The sequence below is a fragment of the Sapajus apella genome, unplaced genomic scaffold, assembly GCF_009761245.1.
Source record: "Sapajus apella isolate SASKATOON/1434 unplaced genomic scaffold, GSC_monkey_1.0 scaffold17, whole genome shotgun sequence".
In the NCBI taxonomy this organism is placed as follows: domain Eukaryota; kingdom Metazoa; phylum Chordata; class Mammalia; order Primates; family Cebidae; genus Sapajus; species Sapajus apella.
This window is the reverse complement of record NW_022436957.1, coordinates 22,226,741-22,235,685: the sequence shown is the minus strand read 5'-3', so window position 1 is coordinate 22,235,685 and position 8,945 is coordinate 22,226,741. Positions and strand designations below refer to the sequence as shown.

The following is an 8,945-nucleotide window of genomic DNA, read 5'->3' as shown; positions in this document are numbered from 1 at the left end:
TTGGTTACAAATGAGATTGGTGATTTTATTTTATTAGATAGAAAGTTTCTGCAGTGAAGAGCTTTCCTTTCTCTTATTTTGAGTATTGCTGTTGACTCAGGAATTATTTTTTTTCTTAATTTTGTGTCACCTAGCATATGTTTATTGAAGAGAATCACATAATAAACTTTTAATGATTCAGTAAATGGTCATTCAGTATTCAGGCATTTTGCTTCGCTCCCTGCTCTCTGACCAATGACATGATGTTTCTTTCTGGCCCTTTCATAGAGACAAGATTTGATTTCTGGCTCCATCCACAGAGTGTGCTGGTGCTTTTAGCATTGTCTAGCTTTTGCCTTTGAGACTGTGTCAGAGATAGGTTTCTTTCTCTCCTTTACAGCAGTTTAAAAAAATAATTGCTCATATTCCTGACAATCTATAGATGGCTCTTCAAATTTTTTCCAAAATAAGTGAAGCACTGGAGTCTATTTTACTATGTAGTAGAATTCTTGTCCAGTAAAGAGGCTTCATTGGTAGACAAGGCTCCATGGGCTGCTTCCTACTCCCTTTGTCCTGATTCATCTCTAATTCAAGCAAGCCATTTGGCAATGGAGGAGGAAGAAATCCACACACCTGTGGTGTTGGTAAAGTATTCCTCCCAACTTTTGGGAAGAGTGGAGGGCCTAATGCAGGAAGCAGAGTGTGTGGGGGGATTTCTGTCCCACGTGGAGGGGGAGGGGGAACTGGAGCAGGTGGAATACCCATAGGGACAAGGGAGGAGGTGGGGAAATTCCAGCACCAGGTAGAGGGAGCGGAGGATGTATTCCCACTCCAGGTAGAGTGGGCAGAGGAGGTATTCCAGCTCTGGGAAGTCAGGGTGGAGGAGGTATTCCCGCTTCAGGTAGAGGGGGCAGAGGGGTTATGCCTACTCCAGGTAGAAGGGGTAGAGAGGGTGGAGGAGGTATTCCTGCTCTGGGTAGAGAGGACGAAGGAGTTATTCCTGCTCCTGGAAATTGGGCTGGAGGATGTATCCCTGCTCTGGGTAGAGGGGGAGTTGGGGTGGAGGAGGTATCCTGCTTCAGGTAAAGGGAGCAGAGGGGGTATTCCAGCTCTGGGAAGAAGGGAAGAAGGTAAGTAGATGGTATGCCCACTCCAGGAAGTGGGAGGGGCAAGGTATTCCCACTCCAGGTAGAGGAAGTGGAGGAGGTATTCCCACTCTGAGTAGAGGAGGGGAAGGGGGTGGCAACATTTCTGCACCCAGCAGAGGAGGAGGTGGGGGAATGGCTGTACTGTGCAGAGTAGGCATTGACATGTCAGGGAGAAGGGGAAGTGGGGAAGGCACCATGCCCAGGCCAGGCATAGAGGTGTTGTGGATGGGTTGTTACAGCTGTTTTCAAAGGCGGAGAAAACAGAGTGTTCATGGCTGGTGTCAAACTCAGTAGAAATAGAAGTATGGTGCAGCTGTGACCCAGGCTGTCCTTGACCTTCAGACCACAGAAGGGATGGAGGTGGTGGAGGCTGTGAAATGCTCTGTGTGGACTGATGGCTGTTGAGCTGGACTGATATTTGCCTTGGAGACACATTCAAAGAAATCACTGAACATAATTTTCTCTGAGTTCCACTTTCAGCCCCAGGGAGGGAAGGAGGACCCCCCGGCAGCGGTCCACAGGAGGCAGTGTCAGTACCCCAACCTCTTCTGTCGGGGAAGTCTGTATGGATTTTGCCTCTAAAATCCTTTGATGCTGTACTTCTTTTTATTCAAAACTGAGAGCTTCAAGACATCTTCTGAGGCTATCACTCCATTCTCAAGCCCTTGACGACCACTGGCCACCTCTGTGTCCAGGGTAGGACACTGCCTCTCTAGTTCAGCTATTTCAGTCCTCAGATCCTCAATGGTCTGTTCCAGATGCTGAATTACAGTGGCCTATCCCTCAGACTTCATGTCAACAATTTTCTGCTGGACAGCATCTGATAGGTTTTTTTGGAGTTTCCAAAACAGCAGGTTGAATTCTATTTCAGCATCCTTGAGCCTGTGTTCCTCATTTGGAGGTTTGGATGGTGACCACATGGATGGGACTTGCCTAGGAAACTGTCCTTCTGAATATCCAGTGAGTGCATGGGTTGACAAACTGTAGCCCAAGTATAAAGTTGATCTTGCCAAGGTCATAGCACATTCAGAAAAAGAAAACAAGGTTCTTCTTCATCCAACTAAGGATAAAAGTTTTCCTATAATACACAGAACTTATACTCTGAGGCCTTGAAAAATAATGTTTTTGTTTTTAAATCCAAGCTGAATCTTAACTTGGCATTCTGGCTGGATTAAATATTTAGTGTATCTTCTACCATTATCCATCTTATATAAATGTTCCTCATGCTTTCAGACACTGTTTGTTGTTCATAGTTAAGGAGTACATGGATGGGCTCATGTCTTGTTTCATCAGTAATAATTTTCTGTGTACAGAAGAGACTAGCCAATTTTCATCCATGTTATTTGTTGACTATGTCTGATGAATGGCTGACTTCAAATGTTCATTTGTAGTTCATTGTATCTATAAGCATCCATGATCTTTATATCTTGACATAAGCTTCTATACAAAGCTTTGTTCAAGTCATCAAATGAAGCTGCACTCATCTGGGCATTGTGATTACCCAGTTCGCTGAAGCAATCACTAAAAGGAAGGGGAAGACCCATGGCAATGATCTGTGAGCAAAACATCTCTGCCTCTTCCGGAGGCCCCTTCTCTTGCTGGCTGAACAGCTTCTCCAACAGTGTTCGCCCTCAAACTCATGGACTCAAGCCATCCTCCTGCCTCAGCCTCCCAAGTAGCCAGAGCTACTGGCACACACCACCTCACTCAGCTCCCTTTTAAATGTAATTGGCAAACCCAATTTTGGATTTAAATTTGGATCCAAAAGGGTAAGCCCTTTGAATGTAATTGCAGATGGTTCTTGAACAAAGCAGTTAGTAACCCACCATGCCACCATTTCGACTCAGAAGTATCAGTGACTGACAGTCACAATCCCAATCATGGCTATGCGGAGGGGACAGAGAATGAAGAGACAAAGAGGCAGGCAAAGGCACCAACCTATAAGAAGTGAAGAGAGCTGGCAGCCCAAAATAAAAAGTCACTCAGAAAAGGGATAAAAATTCCCATTTCTCTCAGATGCTCCTCAGAAATATAACTCTAGCATGGGTCCGAACTTAAGGACTTTTTCTTTCTTTTTTTAAATTTCCCTAAAAAAGGCAAGAGAAGCATAGTAAGAAGACACTGGCTGAGGATCTTCAGGAATTCTTTTTTATATTCAATATAATATAAACCATTACCAGTATTATTATTTCTGATGTTCAAATTGTCCCAGTTTGACCAATGGGAGCCCTGTCAAGGCAACTCGTGTTCCCCTTTGGTATGTCCTAATATGGGTATTTTAAATGTTAATGTAAAACATTATTTATTGAAACATTATAACAGATTTTATTATTCCAGCAGAAAAAAAATCCATTCCTTTGATACTTCTGATTAAAACTTAGAAATAAAAAATCTAATCATATTTCTCCATTTAATGCAACAAAATGAGTAGTGTGGAAAATGATTTAGTCACTTCATGCATGATGAACTATTACGAACAAAACAAATTTCAAACACCTGTGTCTCAGCTGCTTTCAGCTGCATTTGTGTCATTGGTGGTCATTCTGAAAAAAACTGCAACCTTCTAATGAGAGTTAATTATAAAAAGGACATTTTTCATGGAGCTCTCAGGAAGGTTACTAGTGTTCTTGAATGTTATTGTGTGATGGGTAATGATGATTTATGATTCTACATAGTTATTGAAAAAGCAATACTCAGTAAAGACTTAATAATTTGTTATCCTTGATGTAAAGTATATTATTATTTTTAATTAGTCATATCATTCATAGCTGAGAAACAGGCCACAGCCTCTACCAGGCAGAAAGCTTATTTAAAATTGCTACTGTATGCAATAATATATGTTTAATCTTTGATTTTCTGTGACTACTGAAGTTAGCTATTTCACCATTTCTGTGTTGAGAGTAAATGCTAGTCATTTTGAGTGTTTGTTTCCAGGTAATTTCTATAATTATTTAAAATGAATGTTTACCTCTTGGTCTCAGCTACATAAAATTATTTTGTTATCTGAGTATGACTTTCACAAGGAAACATATGATTTTCTTAGTTCCAGCTCCATAAGTAGCACTCATAGACATTCAATAAGTATTTGTAAAAGGAAACAGGTGAAGAATTTAAGAAGGGAAAGAAGATGGAACAGTTTGTGATAGTGTCTAATAAAGACGCACCTTATGTTCTTGTCTGACCTTTACTGGTAGCCAAGCCTCAATCCTTCATCTCTTTGTTGCAAAACCTTATCCTAAGTAAGCTAAAATAGGTAATCCAACAGATATGCAGGGAGATGTAGAAAAGTCATACAAGACTTTCATTCAAGGTAAAAGGGAAGGGATCAAGATAAAGGTTAAATGAGAAATAACTCATTATTGTGAGCATGTAACTTAAAGAGTACCATAATCATACAGATTAAGTATACCAATTCAAAATTAGGGGTTTGCTGTGGGGAAACGACCTTTATAAAATACTGAAGTTCTGAAGCCAGAGATATCTTTCATGAACACTGCTGTCCTGATTTGGTTTTCTTTCCTTCGCTGAAGATGTATCCCTATTGAGTCTGAATTTGGTGTAGAAATCCAGAAAGCCTCGAGTTTATAATCATTTTCCTGGACATAATCACTTAAATTATCAGTGTAAGTTCTTCCAAACAATGAGGAAACACTTTATGTAAAAATATTAAAAAGCACTTTGAGAGAATTAGGCCCTTTCTCAACCTCAGTAAGACCCTAATTATCCAGAAATAATCCCAGATGCTCCTGTAGGGAAGGAGAAAAGAAAGCTTATGCTACAGTTGCTGCTGTCAATCTAGATTGCTGACTTGTTTGTGTTAAAAACAAAATTAGGAACTCACATCATGTTTCTTCCTGACCTGTAATCCTACAAGTGGTTTCTCGATAAGGATTCAATTTCATTTAGGAGCAATATCCACTCATAGCTATTGCATCTTATTGGCTGAAATTATTTCATAGTACTCATCATTACCTGAATGATTAATTATATTTTAAACAATGTACGTTCATTTGATGATTTAATGAGTGGTCTCATCTTCCGTTAGAATACAAGTTCCATGAAGACAAGAACTTTGTCTTGTGTACAGTTGTGTCACCAACCCATAGGAAATTTAGCCTGGTATGAAGTACCCGGTTATTGTTGAATGAAACACTGCTATTTACCTGATTTATGAGCTAAAAACCATATGGACTCTGTCCTGTTCTTTACTCCACCCATTTACCTGAAGCAGAGTACAATGCTCTCCTCACAGAAAAGGGAACAAAGATTTATTTGAGGCATCCTTGTGGGGATGGATGATGAATTGGGGATAAAGTGAGATATTTGCCATGGTAACGGAATTCTCTGTCTTATTCTGAGCATCTTACCTCTTGCTCCACATTCTTAATTTCAAACTTCAATTTTTTAAGCAAACTGAAATATACCAGTTTGGCTTCTCTTCCCTATTATTCTTCATTGTTATGGGGAGGAAAGAGCATTGGATTTCCACTTTGCAGCACTCAACATTTGCTTGGATCAAGAGACAGTTTACTCCATGAGAAACGCAAGTCATTTTTATAGGCCAATTGAAGAAATATTTTTTTCTGCTGACTATCCTGCTGAAAGGTTTGTATAGAATTTGGTTTATTTCCATTATTATAGCCCTTAACCTTTTCATAATTGGGTATCTTCTATGGTCCTGTTTTTTCTAATTAGCAGATAATTCACCTTAGCAATTTGGTTCGCAATAGTAGGATCTATATAGCTTTAATATGTGAACTACAGAGAGAGAGAATTCAAATTGTAAAAGAGAGAAAACCCCCTTCAGAAGTTCCATCCTCCAAAGTAAGAGATGAAAATGCTTCTAGACTTTAAACTCTAGATTTTCTCCAATAGGTTAATCAAGCTTTTCTGATTTCCAATACTGCCTCACTTAGGATTACACCTAGTTATACCCAATTTGAGTTTCATAAATAACTACATCTGCCTTTGTAAAAATTCCTAATATAAGAATTCCAAAGAAACAGATCTAAATGGTTTATTGCACAGTGTATATCAGGGCTTTTGATAGAAGAGAACCTGAGTGAAAAGTGAGCACAATATTACATTTCGTAGTCTAGAAAAAGGAAAAAATAAAGGCACAAAAAAGAGTGCTAAAAAGAAAAAGAAAATCTTCATAATGTCTTTGATGATGTTAATATTAGAAATAATTTCAACATCCAAAGCCCTTCTTTATCTCAAATCAAATTATTTATGATGATAATATTTTATTAATGTACTCATTGTTCTGGCTATACATTGAGTCATAATTAATATGCATATTTATGCATATATGCCTTTGCTAATAATGTTCCCTCTACCTGGAATTCTTTTTTCTGTCTCCTTTCTCCATCTAGTAAAATCATCTTAATATCAGCTTATATGGTATCATCTCATGTATAGATATAAAAACAAAAGTTAATAAAGTTTAATTTACTGATTTAACAGCAATTGTCACTAAGTCTACAATGGCATAAAATAAAATGTTTAACTTGAACATATTTCTGGATAGAGAAACTATGCTCAACGAAATGTTAATTATAATTTATTTATGGATCCCTCTTTCAATTAACTTTGCTCTACATCAGATTTTGTGGTGAACATAAAAAGAATGATGAGGATACTGGTGATTATCTCTTTACTTGTCGTCTTGAAAATTTAACAATCGCAAAAAATTATCAGCTCTTTGGGCTTAGAAAAAGTCATTCCAGAAGACATACTCTGAGCCCTATGTAGCCTGTTTGGACTCCTTTGTTTTGCCTTTAGCTTATCAACCATGGTAATCCACCTACCTATATTATTCTCTGCCCTTTGTCCATGGTCCTATTTTATCTGTCAAATAGCTACCAAAAATCAGAATAAATTGTGCCCAGAAATGCACCACAACTCAAACATACCCAAGCATTTCGTGTAGTCCAGAACTCCTGGGGAAAAAACTCAAATAAAAGCAAAGTGATGATCATGCAAGATCATGACAATAGTAATGATACTAGCAACAACAATGATAAACAAAAAACAATACTACAGTGAAGGCAGAACATGTTTTTCCTAGTTATAATGTTTTCATTCTTCCCATTTTTATTTGTTCTTGAAGAAAACTCTCTGACCTGTATTTGTACATTTTGAGGATAACCTCTTATCATGATGAACCAAGCATAATTAGAAAAAGTAAAACTCACATAATAACTTCAACATAAAGAAGATAAATTAGAGCTTGTCTTTTTAAGCAATGACTTTATTGTTTAGTACAAATGACAGTGTATAAATAAATAATAGTTATTACAAGATGAAACAATGAGTTTAAACAAAGATGGGCACACCACCCAAACAGAATTTCATTGAAGAAAAATGTAGCTATAGGTAAATTAATCAACATTTACCTTATTTATTCTAAAGCAATCTTGTATTCTGCTTTTTCCTTCTAGAGCTCGATTTCTGCTTTTGTTTCCTATTGACAGAGATTGACTACATATTGCCCGTGTGTATTTTTTCTGTAGCATTAATTTTAAATGTGTTGCTGGAATAATATGAAAGCAGAGACTCATTTGGAAAGTTGATCACCTAGACTGCATACTAATAAAATAAAACTAACAGATAGAAAAGTAACCCCTTTCTCACAAATAAAAATATCTTTCTTGGTTCAATTGAGTTCACATATCACAAATCCACAGTCTATCATTTAATTTCCATAATACATTAATATTAGTAATATATATTAAATGTATTTAAACTCTGTTACAAGCCATGCTCGGCCATAAAGTACATCACATCCACAGCAAAACTTTTAAACAAATTGTGATTCTATACATGATTCAGATAAAATACTCATATGCTTAAATCTGAAGTAGAAAAAAAGAAGATGGAGAAGATACACACACACATATGCTCACATATATATGAATACAAGTAAAACTGGGGAAAACTGAAGAAGATCATTGCATTGTATCACTGCCAGGTTTCAGGCTGTGATATTGTGTGATTGCTTGCAAGACATTACTTACCATTGGGGGAAACTGGGTAAAGGACGCACAGACTCTCTCTGTATTTTTCTTACATCTACATGTGACTGTAAAATTGTCTCAAAATAAAAGTTTACTTAAAATATATGAGAAAAAATTATCTTGTATTTGCCAGAGAGAAAAAAGGAGCTTTGGGAAATGAGAGTTAAGGAGAATCAAAATAGAAGGACTTAAAATCACTGACATATTAGGACTGCATTCAAATATTGAGAGTGCTGTATTCAAAGTAGATAACTTAGAAGGTCTGTAAAATTTTATTTGACTCTGGCATGAAGTTTTCCTGGCTAAAGTCAACAGCTTCAACAACTTACTTCATTTTACTTTCAGGAAAGTTCCTGTGGATTTCCTGGTTTTGTTTTTGTTTTGTTATGTTAGTTAAGCTGTAATAAGGTCGATTCCAACATAAGATTACCCTAAATCATCCATGTTGCTTTCAGCTTCAATGACCATAACAGGAGGTAGAAATTAGCAATGCATTTAATTGAGAAAAATGTGAAAGACTAATCTAATCTATTGGTTGTATCTTTTCTATTCATGTTCATAGTTTTGAAATTTATAATTGTTTTGAGAAAATTTATAAATTGTATATAGATGTATATTGTCTCTAAAATCATCTATGATTTCAATGTAACTTTAATTAAATATACCAAGATTATTATGGAAAAATCTCACCAAGATTAATATTTTTGTTTTTGCAAAAAGGGGAGGTTAATTTAAAAAAATTTTCAGATTCATGGGGTACGTATGATCCTATCACCAAAATAGTGACCATAGTACCCAA

General features: G+C 36.9%; 1 pseudogene; it reads right to left on the bottom strand.

The window, feature by feature from the left end:
* Window positions 1-314: 314 nt before the first annotated feature.
* On the bottom strand, window positions 315-2,964 carry LOC116556588 (annotated as a pseudogene).
* Between the last annotated feature and the right edge of the window lie 5,981 nt (window positions 2,965-8,945).